This window comes from Hemicordylus capensis, chromosome 1 (assembly GCF_027244095.1).
Source record: "Hemicordylus capensis ecotype Gifberg chromosome 1, rHemCap1.1.pri, whole genome shotgun sequence".
In the NCBI taxonomy this organism is placed as follows: domain Eukaryota; kingdom Metazoa; phylum Chordata; class Lepidosauria; order Squamata; family Cordylidae; genus Hemicordylus; species Hemicordylus capensis.
The window spans coordinates 12152054-12169102 of NC_069657.1; the positions used below are offsets into that span (position 1 = coordinate 12152054).

General features: G+C 45.5%; 1 long non-coding RNA gene across 1 annotated transcript in view; it reads right to left on the minus strand.

Annotated features, from left to right (window-relative positions):
• LOC128330411 (uncharacterized) overlaps positions 1–16754 on the minus strand; it is an 83570-nt gene extending 66816 nt beyond the window's left edge. Inside the window, exon 1 of the long non-coding RNA XR_008310073.1 lies at positions 16672–16754. This is a non-coding gene — a long non-coding RNA (uncharacterized LOC128330411). The remainder of the gene's footprint in view (positions 1–16671) is intronic.
• Between the last annotated feature and the right edge of the window lie 295 nt (positions 16755–17049).

Consider the following 17049-nt stretch of genomic DNA (forward strand, 5'->3'; position numbering starts at 1 on the left):
ATGGGAAATTCTGTTTGCTACTAACTTCACTCCCTGAACTATTAACCTTTTCAGCAAAACTGGTGAAAAGTGAATGTCAGCTAATCCTTTCCTGAGAAACTTCATGCCAGGGGGTGGGTGGATGAGGGCTGGAGAGGGAGAGAAGGCACCAGGAGAGTGCCTTTCAGCTGATTAAAAGTGTGGTGAGAATCAGGTTTCCTTTTTTAAAACAAAAAACAAGCCAACGAAGGAAGCCAACGCATTCAGCAAAATGTTCCTGAATGTTTGGAAAGTCAGGGCTGAAAGAGGAAATAAGGTGCTGAAGCTGGTGTCGAGGTCCTTCCTCTGCCACAGACTTATCATATGGCCTTGGCCAAGCTAAATAAAAACTACGCTAGTTCACACTTTTGAAAACTTTCAAAAACTGGGCAGGACAAAAAGAACAAAACCCAGCTTTGGGAGCTGTCCGGGCGTTCTCCCAGTTTTTGATTGTGTGCTAGCAAGCAACTAGGTAGGAGGAGGGAGGAGTGATCGTGTGTTAGGCAGGAGCTGCGGCAGGACAGCTTTTCCTCCTACTTGTTAAAATGTTGGGTACCAGAACTGGGTAGGACGATGCCATCTTACCCTGCAGTTTAATGAGGTAGGAGGAAAAGCTGTCCTACCCAGTTCCTGCCACACACATAGTTGTTTGCTAGCACACGATTGAAAATCAGGAGCACACACAGCACCCAGAACTGAGTAGGATGCTTGTCTGGCCCAGTTTCCGGTTGTGTGAACTAGCCTACAATGTCCTGACTAGTCAGGGTCAGCTCCTGCTTTTAGGAGGCCCTTGGCAAATTGCCATGAGCGGGCACTGCACATTGGTTGGGTGGGACTTAGCAGGAGGGTGGAGGAGTGGCAGGTGAGAAATGTGGTGGTGGCCAGAGATGGGGCTGGAGGGTGGCAGGCAGCTGGAGGATGCGGCACTATTGCTGCTCCTTCCTCCTCCTTCTCCTCCTCCTCCTCCTCATCCCACCACAGTAGACACCACGCTCTGCATTTTCAGGCACCAAGCTACATCTGAGCTGCTTAAGGGTGTTTTCCAGACTATAAGATTTGTAACGCTTAAAGTGTTGCAAAGTGTAATGGAATGAGGCAGTGGTTAGAAACAGCAAGCGCAGCGATTCTCAGGCAGTATTATATGCAACGTGACAAGGTTTTGCCCGTTCATATTGCCTGTCACTGCAGCAGTTTTTCCAGACAGGGAGCGTCCATATTCCACTTCTGGAACACATTCACTGGCCCCCCCTCCTCCTCAATTTCGGGCCAATGGGGTTGCGGAGGGAGAGGGGGGCCGCTGACCTGACGGAACTATTAAAAAAATTCCCGTTGCACTTGCAGAAATCCACCAGCAGGGGAAAGCACTGTTTCAAAACAATGGCTTTTGTCATTGCAGGCTTGCACAAGCAAAGATAATTTTTTTTTAAATCCAGTGGAGGAGGCAGAGGGGAGGCGAGTGCTCCTCCAGTGAGGGTGAGCAATCTGAAGATGGCGGCCTTGCCTGGGAGGAGATCTGGTCTCTGTGCCCCCTGCCCTGAGCAAGAGCGGCGACTCCTCTGGGACTGGCTGGCAGTCACGGGCTTTCCCTAATCTGGGCTGTCACCACCGCGGCAGCTTCCTCTCCCCTTGAGTGCTGGACTGGCAGAGGGGCTCCAGAAAAACAGTGGTTTTGCAAGGGGGAGGGGAACACGATGGGGAGGCAGTCCTCCCCGCCGCCAGGAGCCCTCTGGAAGGAGAGGAAAATCAGTCTGGTAAAATTATTTCGTGGACGGATCGGAGAGGGGCTGTAAAATCAAAAAGTCCTCACACAGCTATTGCAATTGAGATGGCACAGAAGTAAATGTTTTAGTTCAATGGGCTTCCTCTTCTTAAAAGTGCCAGGGAACACACTACTGGCAGGGAAAGGGGTGGAAGGGAGCCTCTTGCCCACCATAAGAAGTGCCTACCCCCCACCACATAATAATAATAATAATAATAATAATAATAATAATAATAATAATAATAATAATAAATAATCTAGATTGTAACAATCTAGTAATAATAATAATAATAATCTAGATCATAATAAATCATCATCATCATCATCATCATCATCATCATCTAGATCGTAAAACCAGAATGCTAGAATGTAAGACCAGGAAAATCATATCAATCATCAATCATGCTCTGCACCCCCACAGTGATGTAGATAGGCTATACCTCCCTCGCAGCTCAGGTGGAAGAGGAATGCTGCAAGTCCATCAAACAGTAGAGGAGGAGAAAAGAGGCCTTGAAGAATATATAAAGGACAGTGAAGAAGATGCACTTCAAATGGTCAATAATGCAAAACTATTCAACACCAATGAAACAGAGCAGGCCTACAAGAAAGAACAAGTCAAGAACCGAGCAGAAAAATGGAAAAAAGAAGCCCCTGCATGGTCAATATTTGCACAAAATAAGTGGAAAATCAGACATCACCAAGACCTGGCAATGGCTTAAGAATGGCAACTTGAAGAAAGAAACAGAGGGTTTAATACTGGCTGCGCAAGAACAGGCACTAAGAACAAATGCAATAAGAGCAAAAGTAGAAAAATCAACCACAAACAGCAAGTGCCGCCTTTGTAAAGAATCAGATGAAACAGTGGACCACCTAATCAGCTGTTGTAAGAAGATCGCACAGACTGACTACAAACAAAGGCATGACAAGGTAGCAGGGATGATACACTGGAACATCTGCAAAAAATACAAGCTACCTGTAGCCAAAAATTGGCGGGACCATCAAATTGAAAAAGTGGTCGAAAATGAAGATGTAAAAATATTATGGGACTTCCGACTACAAACAGACAAACATCTGCCACACAATACACCAGATATAACTGTAGTCAAGAAGAAAGAAAAACAAGTGAAAATAATCGACATAGCAATACCAGGGGATAGCAGAATAGAAGAAAAATAAATAGAAAAAATCACCAAATACAAAGATCTACAAATTGAAATTGAAAGGCTGTGGCAGAAAAAGACCAAAGTAATCCCAGTGGTCATTGGCGCCCTGGGTGCAGTTCCAGAAGACTTGAAGAGCACCTCAGCACCATAGGGGCCACAGAAATCACCATCAGCCAATTACAAAAAGCAGCTTTACTGGGAACAGCCTATATTCTGTGACGATATCTATAACAACAGCAACAACATTGACAATAAAATTCAGCCATCCCAGGTCCTTGGGAAGGACTCAGTGTCTGGATAAAACAAACCAGTCAATAACACCTGTCTGACTGTGTAAATAAATTAATAATAATAATAAATAAATTATTATGAAAATAACTGCCCACACTGCAATATGCTGGGAACATAAATAACATGACAAGCCTCCCTACAATGGAAAAATACAACTACTTTCCTACAACGCTGTTACCACATTATAGGGCAATAACGAAACAATTAAATCTGAAACTGGGCATGGGAAATATGAACTGACAACATTACATGGGCAAAATGGAGGGGCACTTAGTGAACACATTACAACAATGTTACAGCACATAATCTGGAAAACGCCCTGGCATTTGGGCTCAGCTGACACTCTCTGCTGTATATATATTGAAAAATAAAATAAAATAAAGTTTTTTTAAAAAAGGTTTTTTAAATGTTTTTGTATTTTCTTGTAACTTGCTTTTTAAAAAAACAACAACTGTGCTTTAAATTGCATATTTTATTCCAGGGCTGCACAACTATGGCCGTCTTGCAGATGTTGGACTACAGCTTCCATCATCTCTAACTATTGGCCACTGTGATCTGGCATGATGGGACTTGTAGTCCAAAAGCAGGGCCAAAATTGTGTAGCCTGTTTTATTCAGTTGTTGTTTTATTGTTCTGCCTTGTGAGCCACCAAGAGAACAATTGTCATGGGGCAACCAACTAATAAAATTGTTTATATTTTATATATGGTTTTGGTTGGTTTTGAGCTACAAAGAGATGCTTATTGTGATGATGGTGGCAGTTCGTTTTGGCTAGGTGTTTATGTTTTGTTTCAGATAGTTGTTTTGTGGAGCTGGGTGCTAGCTGCTTTGGACAACATTGTTAAGAAATACAAGGTAAATTTTTAATTAAACAAATACAAAAAATCCTGTCTGATCAGTTAGTTCAGGGGTTCTCAAGCTGGGGACTCCAGATGTTGTTGTTGGACGGCAACTCCCATCCTTTCCAGAATGGCCTTCTGCTGTGGAGGATAGGAGTTGTAGTAGGCAGCAAGCATGACTTGTGGACAGGTCCACCCTGGTTGCATATGAATGGGAGACTAGATGTGTGAGCACTGCAAGATATTCCCCTCAGGGGATGAAGCCGCTCTGGGAAGAGCATCAGACGGTTCCAAGTTCCCTCCCTGGCAGCATCTCCAAGACAGGGCTGAGAGAGATTCCTGTCTGCAACCTTGGAGAAGCCGCTGCCAGTCTGTGCAGGGGCATAAGTACTATTAGGCAAGGGGAGGCGGCTGCCTGGGGGCCCCCACGCCTTGAGGGGGCCCCCAGAGGCAAGTCACATGACTATATATTGTGAAATGTGCGTGTGTATCAGTGAGGGGCCCATTTTAAAATTTTGTCTCTGGGCCCACTCCAGCCTTGTTACGCCCCTGAGTCTGTGTAGACAATAATGAGCTAGATGGACCAATGGTCATGTATATGGCAGTATATATGTATATGACAGTATATGGCAACTTCCTATTCTTCCTATATGACCCAACTTCCTATATGAACCAAGGTTGAGACCTCTTGGCTTTGGTCAAGGCTGCACAACCTCAGCCCTCCTGTAGATGCTGGGACGACAACTCCCGTCATCCCTGGCTATTGGCTGCTGTGGCTGGAGATAATAGGAGCTTAGTCCAACAACAGCTGGAAGGCTGAAGTTGTACAGCCCTGGCTTAGGTTATCCAGAGAGGTCCTCCTGAGGCCAGCCATCATCTGAGGCATGGTTGGTGGAAACAAGCAAAAGGGACTTATTGACTGTGGCTTTCAGGCTGTGGGAGCTCCTTACCTTGGGCAATCCAGTTGGCTTCCTCCATGATGTTTTGGTGCCAGCTGAAGGCCTTTCTGGTCTGGCCTTCTGTGTGACTGAAATTTGATTTTCGTTTTTCTTCACGTATTGCCGAAGAAGGTGAGGGACTGTAGCTTAGTGGACAGAGCATCTGCTTTGCATGCAGAAGATCCTGGGTGCAATCCCTGGCAGCATCTCCAGTTATGGCAGGGGAAGACACCCTGTCTGAAACCAATCAATGCAAACAAGACGGACCTAGACGGACCAATTATCTGCCACCGCAGAACATCTATCTGCTGTTCCATTCATGGATTTGTCACGTTTGCTTCCTTGGGCATTTTGGGTGATGTCTAAACTAATATTGCAATAGTAATATTGCAACAAAGAAAGATGCAACTAATTGCAACAAACAACTAATCGGGCAACAAACAATATTGCAGCAAACAATAAAGAAATTCTTGGTAACAGCTAATACTGCAACAAACAAAGATGCACCCACACAAGAAGGCCACACAGCTCAGCACATGCTCAGAGTTGCTCAGTCACTTGTGCTTTTGGCCTGCTGCTTGTGCAAACTTTGTGGTTGTGCAACGAAGATAGTGGAGAGCTTTGCCCCATTCCCTGAAATTAGTACATGAGCCAGCTGGGGTGGCTGGTGCTATCTGGGGGGACAAATGCCCACTGTGGTTTTCAACACGGTCTATACTTCTAGACAGGGGCAGAGCCACCGTTGTGCGAATGGGTTCAGAGAACCCGGGTCGCCATGCTCAGGGGCCGTGCCTCGCATCCCAGCCATGTCCTCTGCATCTAATGTCAGATGCAGGGACTGTGGTTTCGCTCACAAATGGGGCCACGCACCCCGTTTGTGAGTAAATTTATCTCAGAGAGACCACATCACTCCTCTGCTGATGGAGCTTCACTGGCTGCCATTAAGTTTCCGGGCAAAATATAAAGTGCTAGTTCTAACTTATAAAGCCCTAAATGGTTTAGGCCCTGGGTATCTAAGAGAGCATCTTCTTCACTATGAGCCCCACCACCCATTGAGGTCACTTGAGGAGGTCCATCTCCAGTTACCGCCAACCTGTTTGGTGGCTACACAGAGACGGGCCTTCTCGGTCGCTGCGCCAAGATTGTGGAATGCGCTCCCTGCTGAGATACGATCCTCTCCATCTCTGGCAATTTTCAAAAAACACCTGAAAACCTATCTTTTCGCCCAAGCTTTCTCAGCTTCCTACATTTTCTTAGGTTTTAATCTCTGGTTTATTTTTAAACTGTTAAATTGTTTAAAGTTTTTTGTATATGTTTTTAACTTGTTTTATGCTATTGTTAACCGCCCAGAGATGAAAGTTTGGGGCGGTGTACAAATTTGATAAATAAAACAAACAAAGAAATAAATTCCGGCCAGCGCCGCATTCTTTTGAGAAATTTAGAATGCGCCAGCTTCCCAGGCTGGCTGGGAACGCATCTCCCTGCCTTTTATAGCAGGAAGAGCTGCTCCCGGCCGAGCTGCGAATGCAGCGTTGGCCAGAATTTCCTTGCAAACGGGGTGTGTGGCCCCATTTGTGAGTGAAACCATGCCCCCTGTGTCTGATGTCAGATGCAGGGGGTGTGGCTGAGGGTGTGTGCTGGCGGCAGGCTCAGTCAGGGTCCTTGCTGGCCTCCCTATGCCACTGCTCCTCAAGATGGAAAATAGGTGATAGCACTGCAATACGTTCAGCTTTCAGAGTGAAATAAAACCATGTGTTTCTGGTTCTGACCATCGGGCAGGTGGCTAAAGTTGTCTAAAGTGGCTAAATTGGAGGAGGTTCTTTAAAGGCTTTTAAAAGTTTTACAAACACAAAAACTCCTATAAAACGTTATGGATGCTGTTGGAGGGATGGGAATGAAAATGGACAGGAATGTCCTCCAAAGATTTTCCACGGAGAGAGGACAACGATTTGTTCATTGTTACCCTAACCCTAACCTCCTGCTCTGTGCAAAAATGACTGCAATTTTACCCTAACCGTTTGGGGGTAGAGAACACGAAGAGGCGGCCACACAGAGAAAGCTGAAAATGCAACAAGGCTGTCACCTCTTTTCCATCTCTAATGGGGCAGATCAGATGTTGCCAAACATCATGATGAGCCTATGTCCCCTGAGATGGAAGCAGCGATGACCAACATTTGTGGGCCTGGCTCATGAGCTAAATTATATGAATTGAGGGGGAGCTTTCACACCAGGAGGTGCATCACCGGTTGCATAACTGCACTGCAGTTTGCTGCACCAGTGTGCCTCCAGTCTGGAATGCAAGTTTCCGGTGTAGCAGAATTCGCTGGCACAACAACCTTGCACCAGTGCAGAGTTATTTTATTTTATTTTATTTATCAAATTTGTTCACTGCCCGAAACTTTCATCTCTGGGCGGTTTACTCTGGGTGGTTGACAAGTGAGTCTGGATGACGGCCTGTATTTTAAGCTAGAAAGGTGGGCTATAAATCTCCCCAACAGATAACTAATACAAGGGCTCCACCTTGAAGGTGAGAGAGCCTGGGGGGCGGGGAGTGATGACTTTTTCATCCTCCTGCCATAACAAAGAGGCGATGGAAAGGACAACGAATGCTCAAAACTGAATGTGGACATGAACAAAGAATGCATTGCCGCCTTGGCAGTGGAAAAGGGACAACCCCCACCCGCGCCCAAGAGCAAGCCATGGAATGAATGGGCAGAGGAGGCATTGTGCCACGTCCTCCCAACTTGACTCAAGGGAGCCTTGGCAGTGGGGAGCATTAAAATGCGGCTCTTGGCGCTCCAGATTAAATAGCAGCAACTGGGAGCCCTCTGAACCGCAGCAAGAGGGAAACAAATGGAGACGTCGTATGAACAGAGTTAATTATCGAGGCCGATTAAAAAGCAAAGCTGGAGTCGTGCGAGCAGAAAAGGAGAAAAGAGGAGAGTGACATGCAGCGGTTGTCAGTCACCTAGCAACAAGTTTCCTTCCCCTGCTGAGCCCTTTAATTCGCCAAATCTGCTCAGGATGTCGGCCTGCTCTCCTGACAAGACGCATTATGCTGGCAGACTGAAGGAGACAGAAACCCACTGTACACAACACTCTGCTCCCCATTGACCACTGTTCCTTTTCTCTTCCAGCCACAAAAGAGGCTCGCATAAAACTCCGAAGGGCGGGCAGGCGGGCGGGGGGGGGGAGGTTGCTCGACAGAGAAAACATTTGCTTCTAATTGAGATTGACTACGTAATGAAAAGGATGTTCTTTTTAAAATTTGCCTTATTGAGGCCACACTCTTTTTTGGTGCCGGAGCACTCGGCAGGCAGCCCCTGCTGTGAAGAGGGGTAAACACTGGAAACACTCAAACCTGGGTGCTCCCCCCCCCATCCCCGCATTTCAGGGTTTGGAACAGGCACATGCACATTTCCAATGGCATGTTTCATAGTCATATGGCCAGTTCTATATCCTAAAGACGGAAAAGTCCTCTCTAATGAGCACTTTAAGACGTCAGTGGAGAGGCAGGTAAGGAAAGTGGTGTTCTCGTCAATTGATGCACACTGTGCAACATGGAATGTGTGCATAGTTGCGCAAGAGCACCATTGCGCAAAACGTAAAAATTGTGCAAACGACAGATTGCTATTGGAAATAATAGCCATCCATCACACAACTATATTTGTGTAATTCTTGTGTCTTGTGCAAGAGCACTCTTGTACAACTGCACCTATGTTCCTTTAAAAGGCATTTGTGCAATATGTCAGCCACAGTCTCCACTAACATGCCCTCCAGTGTTTCACAGATCAAACCAGGGGTGTATCTGGAGGAGAGCTGGTCTTGTGGTAGCAAGCACGAATTGTCCCCTTTGCTAAGCAGGGTATGCCCTGGTTTGCATTTGAATGGGAGTGCATGTGAGCACTGTAAGAGGGGATGGGGCCACTCTGGGAAATGCTTGCATGCAGAAGGTCCCAGGTTCCCTCCCTGACATCACCAGATAGGGCTGAAAGAGACTCATGCCTGCAACCAGTATTTTTAAATTGTTAAATTGTTTTTAAGCTTTTCTATATGTTTTTAACTGGTTTTATGTTATTGTAAACCACCCAGAGATGGAAGTTTGGGGCGGTATACAAATTTGATAACAAACAAACAAACAAACAAACCTTGGAGAAGCCACTGCCAGTCTGTGAAGACAATACTGAGCTAGATAGACCAATGGTCTGACTCAGTATATGGCAGCTTCCTATGTTCCTATATATTAGAATTACCTTCCTTTTCCAAAAAAAAAATTCAAAATATTTATACCTTCCCTTCCCATGGACAAATGTTCAAGGCAGCTTACGATAACTCAATCAATCAATCAATCAATCAATCAAATAAACACAACACCCTTGTCAACAGATTAACAAAACAAAGTGAATCGACCAAAGCAATCACAGTAGTGGAAGACGCTTCTGCAGTTCACCATGAATGAGGTCCAAAAGCTTGCTTGATAAGCTGAGTGTGCATGCTGAAAGGCAACAGTGGAGTCGACATGATGTGAACTACATTTGGGGAGGGTGTTCCATGGCCCAGGTGTTGGGGTTGAGGAGGGTCTGAATCTCATCACCACCCACCATGCATCAGACAGCAAAAGCACCATCCAGAGGCATAGCGAGGGTAGAGAGGCCCATGTGGGCCCACCCCCACCAATGCAACACTTTCTCAGATACATAACATACTTCCCATTCAGCAGAATGAGATGGCAGAATGGCTGTGTCACTGCAGAGTGCAGGTGGGGATCACGTTGCTGCATGCGCTCTAATATCAAAAATAAATTCCTGTAAGCCGCAAATGAGCACAGCAGCACTAGGCTAGCACATTTCTCCCGGATCCGGGCGCTTTCCAGACTAGCTGCTCAACAGCAACAAAATGCCTCCGTTCAGGCAAGTCACATTCAAAACGTAAACAGCAGATGGAGCAGTCTTGCAGCCCGAAAAAAACAGCAACATTTTTACGCTGGATATACAACGTCCTAGCTCTATATCACAGTGATTAAATTCGAAACAAGGCATTGGAAGTGTGAACGGCACCCTGCTGTCCGCGTAGGGACTGAGGTGTCACGACGCAGGAAGTGTGGGAGCACATTTCCGAGATACAACATGACCCCGCTGCAGGGTCTAATCTGGAAAGCGCCCTGCTCATTTTCTGCTGACAGGAGTTTTTTAATTTGGAAGACAATTCAAAAAGGGCATTTCTTCCCTGCAGCCTGATGTGGCACAGTCCATTATGCCAGGGCTGCACAACTTCAACCCTCCTGCAGATGTTGGATTACAGCTCCCATCACCCCAGGCTACTGACCACCGTGGATGATGGTAGTTGTAGTCCAAAAGCAGCGGGGGAGCGGAAGTTGAGCAGCCCCCTGCCTTACGCCATTTTATTCTGCAGCATGTGGGGACCAGGTCTCTGATACGGGGTTTGATTGGCCAGAATCCAAAGAACTTTGCAATGAATTCTCCGAGGCCAAGGACCTTTAGAGGGGGGCGAGTGAGTTAAGGAGGGCAAAACACTTCTAAGGCTGCAAATGCAGTAGAAGTGAAAAATAATAAAAAAATAAGAGTCACAAAATGTCCTCGCACTTATGCATGGGGGGAAGAGAGGTACAAAATGTGTAAAGCCAGTCCCTTTTCCTGCCCTGCCTCTCTGCAGTTAAAGAACCCTGCCTTCAGTGGGATCTGCAGTTCTTGAGGCATGCAATGTAAATTTAATGTACTGGGGATAGAAATTGCAAACAAGAATGCTATATTATTGATGGGATAGAAATTGCCCAGGCAGTCGTGTGGTGTTAGGAGTCCCTTCTGCCATAGAGTATTTTAACTAGGTCTTAGCAGTTCAAAATTGCTTAGCCTCGACTTGACCATTAGGGCCTTCAAACAGGGTGGGTTTTTCTTCATAGTTAACTGAACAAACCATTATGAAGTAGGGCTATAAAATGCAGAGAACAGCATGTATTTCCACTCTGGAACTACGAGGGATGCACTTAAAGTGGAGGCATCGCTGTATGGTAGGAAATTTCCCCTGCACCTTCTTTATATCATGTATTAATATATTATGACCTCAAGTGTAGCTTTTGCTCAGCTCTAACTGGATGCATTTCTGTCTCCATTTGTAAATCACCTTGGTTTATGGCTGAATGAAGAGGACTGGGCTATACTACCCGCCCCCCCCCCCCCACACACACACACCAGCTGCTCCAGAATTAACATTTCCCAGTGATCACGAGTTGCATCCCAAGGCACCTTGCAAGAGTGGAGGGCACTTCCACTTGCAAGAGGCACCTGTCCTCTCAATTTCCATTGATCCCTCTCCCCCACCCCCGCCGCTGCTGAAGCCCCATCCCCCATTCTGCATTGTTTTGGGTGGTCTCCCAACCTTGGAGAGCAGTGTGGAGGAGAGGGCAGGAAAGCCCTGTTGTGCAAGCGGAGTAGTGAAGCCGACGGATGCTACTTCGGATGAGGCAGAAACACTAGGAGTCAATTATATTTAATTTAAGTATCATGTTGCGTTTTGGAGGTCAGGTTTCCCACATGGCCAAACTAAAGCACCTCAAAGTGAGCACTCCCATTCTGGGTAGCTTGGTCATCTACATAATTCTGCCAAGCAGGAAGAGAATTTTATGACACTTTGGATGCCGATGTGTAGTAAAATAGTCATCTGTAGTCACTCAGTTTTTGTGCTTTACTAAACACACACACACACACACACACACACCCCAAGCCTTCTGGCATCATGCTACTGTTATTATACAACCTTCAACCCTCTTGATAAGTAATTGGCTACATCTTTTTCAGAAGTTCAGTAACAGGGCACATACTTTCCATGCAGAAGCTCCCAGTTCAATCCGTGGTCCTTACCTACTAGGGATGTGCGAAACGTTTCGGATACAAAACATTTTGTACCCAAAACAGCCTGTTTCGGGTGTTTTGTAGACAAAACAAAACACCCATTTTCCAGATCCAAAAGTTTTGTATACAAAACAAAACGTCCCTGTTTCGGCTACAAAATGGACGGACCTGTTTCGGACCTCCATTTTGTGGTGATCTCTGAGTCAGTCTCCATTTTGTGTTTGACATCTCTTTGAATTTCCCACTCTTCCAGCCTTCTGATCATGACCTAAATCATGGGCTGACCTGCTGACAATTCCCTCCTTGTTCCGCATTGGCTCTTTTGCTTCTTCCCACTCTTTACTGACCCCACATTGGCCAGGGGAAGGGTTGCTAACCCATGGGGTGCTGGGTTCTGCTGTTTCTGTGGTGTTCTCAGTGTAGATTCTTTGGTAGCATATGAGAGTGGATTCTTGTTTTTCACTGAAAATCTCATATGCTACCAGAGAATCTACAGTGAACACCTCAGAAACAAAAAAACCCAGTACCCCACAGGCTTGTGGGGGTGGGGGTTGTTGGCACCCTATGTGCACTACACAACCCCTCGCTCTGGGCAACCCCAGTGCCCCCCAAGTGGAATTATGGGGCTGCTGAAACCTCCATTATTTCCCATGGGAGAAATCTTAAAGACACGTAAACTTCAACAAATCACAAAAGATCAGCCCTTTGCGCAATTCCTTTGAAATAATTCTGGAAGTTTCCTTGCCTCCATTGGGCACTACCACCCACCACACTCTGCTCTGGGTCATCCCTTTCCCCTTGATTTGAAGCGATACATTTGCTGGAATCCCCATTATTCCCTATGGGAAAATTCTTAAAGATGTGTAAACTTTAAAAAATTCACACAAAAAATCAGCCCTTTGCCTAATTCCTTTGAAATTTGGGTGGTAGCTTCCACCCATTGGACACTACCACCACCACCCACTCTTTGTGCCCTAGGACCCTTTTTTAAAATCCAAATCGATTCGGATTCAGAAAATTTGGCTACAAAACAAAACAGGGCTGATTCGGATTCAGAAAATTTGGGTACAAAACAAAACGGGGATGTTTCGATTTGGATACAAATTGAAACAAGAAAATTCCAAAATGCACACCCCTATTACCTATGACCTTGGAGGGCAGCTGTTGACCAGTACAGCCGATACTGATCTGGATGGACCAAGGGCTTGATTCAGGAAAGAGCATGTTCCTACTGCAGCATCAGGATTGCATAGCTGTACTTTGGGCTGGTTGGTGGAGGGGTGTCCATGTGAGCTCCAGAACTGCCGGCTCGCCTCCCCTTCCCCTTCCCCTCCCCTTCCCCTCCCCTCCTCTGCTGGATGCTGGGTCACGAGCCTCCTCCCACACTGCGTTCAAGCTACCAGTGGCAGCTAAGTTCCTTGTTCAGCATTATCCTCACTCCAAATGGATGAACACATCTGCACACTTTCTATGCACCCGCCACTCAAATCACCCCAAAGGTTAGTTTTGCTGCTGCTGGAAGTCCACAACCCCATCCCATTGCAACTTGGCCCTAAATCTGAACCAATTGGGATCCCAATTGGGATCACATCTTGGACTAGAGGCAGGTGGCAGCTTTCTTCAAAGAGAGGAAGGCACTTTGAAAGAGGGATCCCTGCTCTTAGTTGGTACATTCAATCCACTTTTGACTCTAGGAAACACGTTTCACAGGTTTTAGTTTTGTTTCCTAATAAACATGTACAACCTGTTGGACCAGAGGGAGAGTGGGGCAAAACAAATATGTGAAAGCTCTCTTGATCCACATTTAAAACATTATTGGCTGACATCCAGAATAAGAAAGTGCTTGTGCAACCAAGGCTCAGCACACATTCCAGGGGAGGGGTAATTTTTGTGGAACTCTCCTTCCCTCTGAAGCCAACTGTGCTAGTCGGGTCCAGAGAGAAGGTCTGAAGATCAACAAAAATATGTCCTTGAGGGCTGCATGACTCTCAGGGACATATTTTCAGGAAAATTGCCCCTCCTCTGCAGTGTTCCTACAGCAAAGCTGCACCAGTGCTTCCTTAGTCTGGATGTCAGCCACTGTCTGTCTCCAACCTTGGTTCCTTTGGAATCAACCACTCTTACAACAAACCTATTTGGGGAGTGAAATGTTTAATAAACTAGCATTTCATTTCTGAGCTAGGAAGCAATTACACCATTAAATCAGTGTTGACATCTTAATATAATTACACCCTATTAGTGTCAGATAATGTTCATTAATGGGCCATGATGCTTGGTGGTTGGTCAGAGCTGGAAATCTATGCTGGGTTTAAAAAAAAATGCATGTCTTACATTCACCTTTCTGCTACAGTGCTCGAGTAATTGACATAAGTATATCTAATGAGTACGAGGCACTAATAGGATTGTCTCAATATGCCCCTTGTGTCTGTCAAAGATCTAGCTGTTCTGGTAATCACTGCCTTGCCAGTAATCCACGGTAGCTTTTCTATAAATTGGTCCGTCCTGAAAACTAATTAGAATTGTAAGTCCTGTTCACACATTGGCAATATTGTGCCCCATGCACACAGGCCAGTGAGATTGTAACCTCCTTTTTGCCAGGGTAGTTAGGGGTTAACAACAAAGTAGACCTGGTCAAGTTAAAAACAAAAGAAAACAAACGATCCATATTCAAATGTATGAAAGGTATGAAAGGGAGAGGAGAGCTGGTCTTGTGGTAGCAAGCATGACTTGTCCCCATAGCTAAGCAGGGTCTGCCCTAGTTGCATCTGAATGGGAGACTTGATGTGTGAGCACTGCAAGATATTCCCCTCAGGGGATGAAGCCGCTCTGGGAAGAGCAGAAGGTTTCAAGTTCCCTCCCTGGCTTCTCCAAGATAGGGCTGAGAGAGATTCCCGCCTGCAACCTTGGAGAAGCCGCTGCCAGTCTGTGAAGACAATACTGAACTAGATAGACCAATGGTCTGATTCAGTATATGGCAGTTTCCTGTGTCCTGTTCCTGTGTATGATTATTGGGACTCTTTGGTTTATTCTTTGTCCTACAAATGTACAGAATCAACAATGCAGAACTATGTACTGAAAATCTCAGCACTTGACTCCAGCTTCCTTATCCGTTCAGATGATACTGGACAACTTTCATTAAGAAGACATCAATCTTGCAGTCTCCGCCAAAGCTCTGGTTTGGAGAAACACAACCCACACAATTGTGGAAACCAACCCAAGGAAGCAGAAAATAGGAGAAAATGGGGAAACACTTGAACAATTTTAAAAATGCATTTGACAGCATGCTCCAACTTAAGCAGGCACAATTATTATAATCCCCTAATTTGTATTTCCTAATCTTTATTTTACCCAAGCCAAACTGTGATGTAACTTTTAGCACCAGCAACCTATTGACCACTAGGGGCATTAGGCCAGGTATAGCATGGTCAGAGGGGAATCCCTTAGTGAGTAAGTTTGTTGGACTGATAGCCTCAGGTTTCTATCTGTCACATGAGAAAATGACTTCCATCTTCTTCCTCCCTTTTCCTGATGTAGTGAGCAGCTAGGCACATAGGCTTTCTATATGTTTGATGTATTTCCTAAATACACTTCTTTAATTATAATGTTAACTCCGTGTCTCCAGACAATATTAATTAGCATGGCTCTTCTTACTTGTGCACTTCTGCCACAGGTGGGGTAGATAAATTATCTAACCCTTCTGAACTCTAACAGTTAGGAGGCTGCACAAGGACGGGACAGGATTCTGAATCCAATTCTCCCAGTCCTTTGAGAGCAGGGTTGTGCCAGCAAGCGAAAGCTCCCAGCTTTACCTGGGCTCTGAAAGCTTTCTGTAAGAAAGGAAACACATTGCTGAGAGTCAGTGATGAATGTTTCCTCTCTTACAGAGTGCTTTCAGAGCACAGGAAGTCTTGCCCAATGGCACAGCAGTGCTCACAAAGGATTGGCGGAGTTGCACACAGACCCTTGTTGCATCCTCATAGAGCCTCCTAGTGGATGAGCTTTGTTAGGATCTCAGCCAGGTGTCTCTTCCAATAGCTTTTGCTGTGGGGTGTGGGGTGTGTGTCGGGGTGCATTCGACTGTGAGCCTTTGGGGGACAGAAACCATTTTCTTATTCCTTTTGCTATTTAAGTAAACCATTTTGAGATTTGTTTTTGTTTTTTATGTAGCATATACATATTTTAACATTAATAAATTTGTAAGTAAATTAATGACGCTTTTATGAGAGACAAATTGCAAAGTACTTCAAATTTGTAAGTAAATTAATGACACTTTTCTGAGAGAAGAATTGCAAAGTACTTCATATTTTGAAAAATATTAGTGGTGATATCATATAACTATCCCTCAAAGTTTTGAGGGTGTATTATTTATCTGAACCCAAGACTAGAGTTTTTCCAAGTTTTTTGATATTAGAAATCAGGAGGTCGTCTTAAATCCAGAGTCCTGTTCCTTTTGAGTAAATGCAGGTTTAGGTTTATTTGATTTCTACTTTTTAAGGGGACTGTCTTAAATTCAGTTTCGTTTTTGATGTGGGTAAGTACAGTAGTTGCTGCTAGGGCTGTAAGATTCAGACCATTTACTTTGGAGAGTAAATAACTAAAATGTTATATTCCGATCCAGCTAGGAGCAGTGAGTGGCCGCCTTCGGATGTCACGGGAAACCTGAGACAAACTCACCTCAGGTCTGCCCCTTGCGACATACGAATGATTGGAACCGCGGTTCCTGGACCGAATGGCAGTTCCAATTCTCCCCCCCAATCTGGGAATGAACCCTCAATTGGAATTAAGTTACACTCACCAAACCGAGGATCCATAGCCTCCAATGTGACGTCCAGTTTGTGCAGCTTGCACAAACCAGAGTTAAGGGGAGGAAGCTCCTCCCTCTCTCCAGTGCAATTGGCTGCCGCAGCTGTCCTTCTTACATTGGAGGAAGTCCACACAGCCAGTTCCTCTTTTGAAGTCTCCCAGAGGATAGTCTCGGAGCATACTAGGGGGATGGATGGAAACCATGGATCCGTTGAACCCACCGCTTCAAGGTACATCCGAAGGTGGCCAGTGTGGGTGAATGTGTATGTTTGTGTATGTGTGTGTGTAAGCAGGTTTCCACAGACATAAACCTAGCTGGCTAGGGAAGAATGTGTGCCTGTCACCTCCCTCTCCAAATTTTTTATTGGAA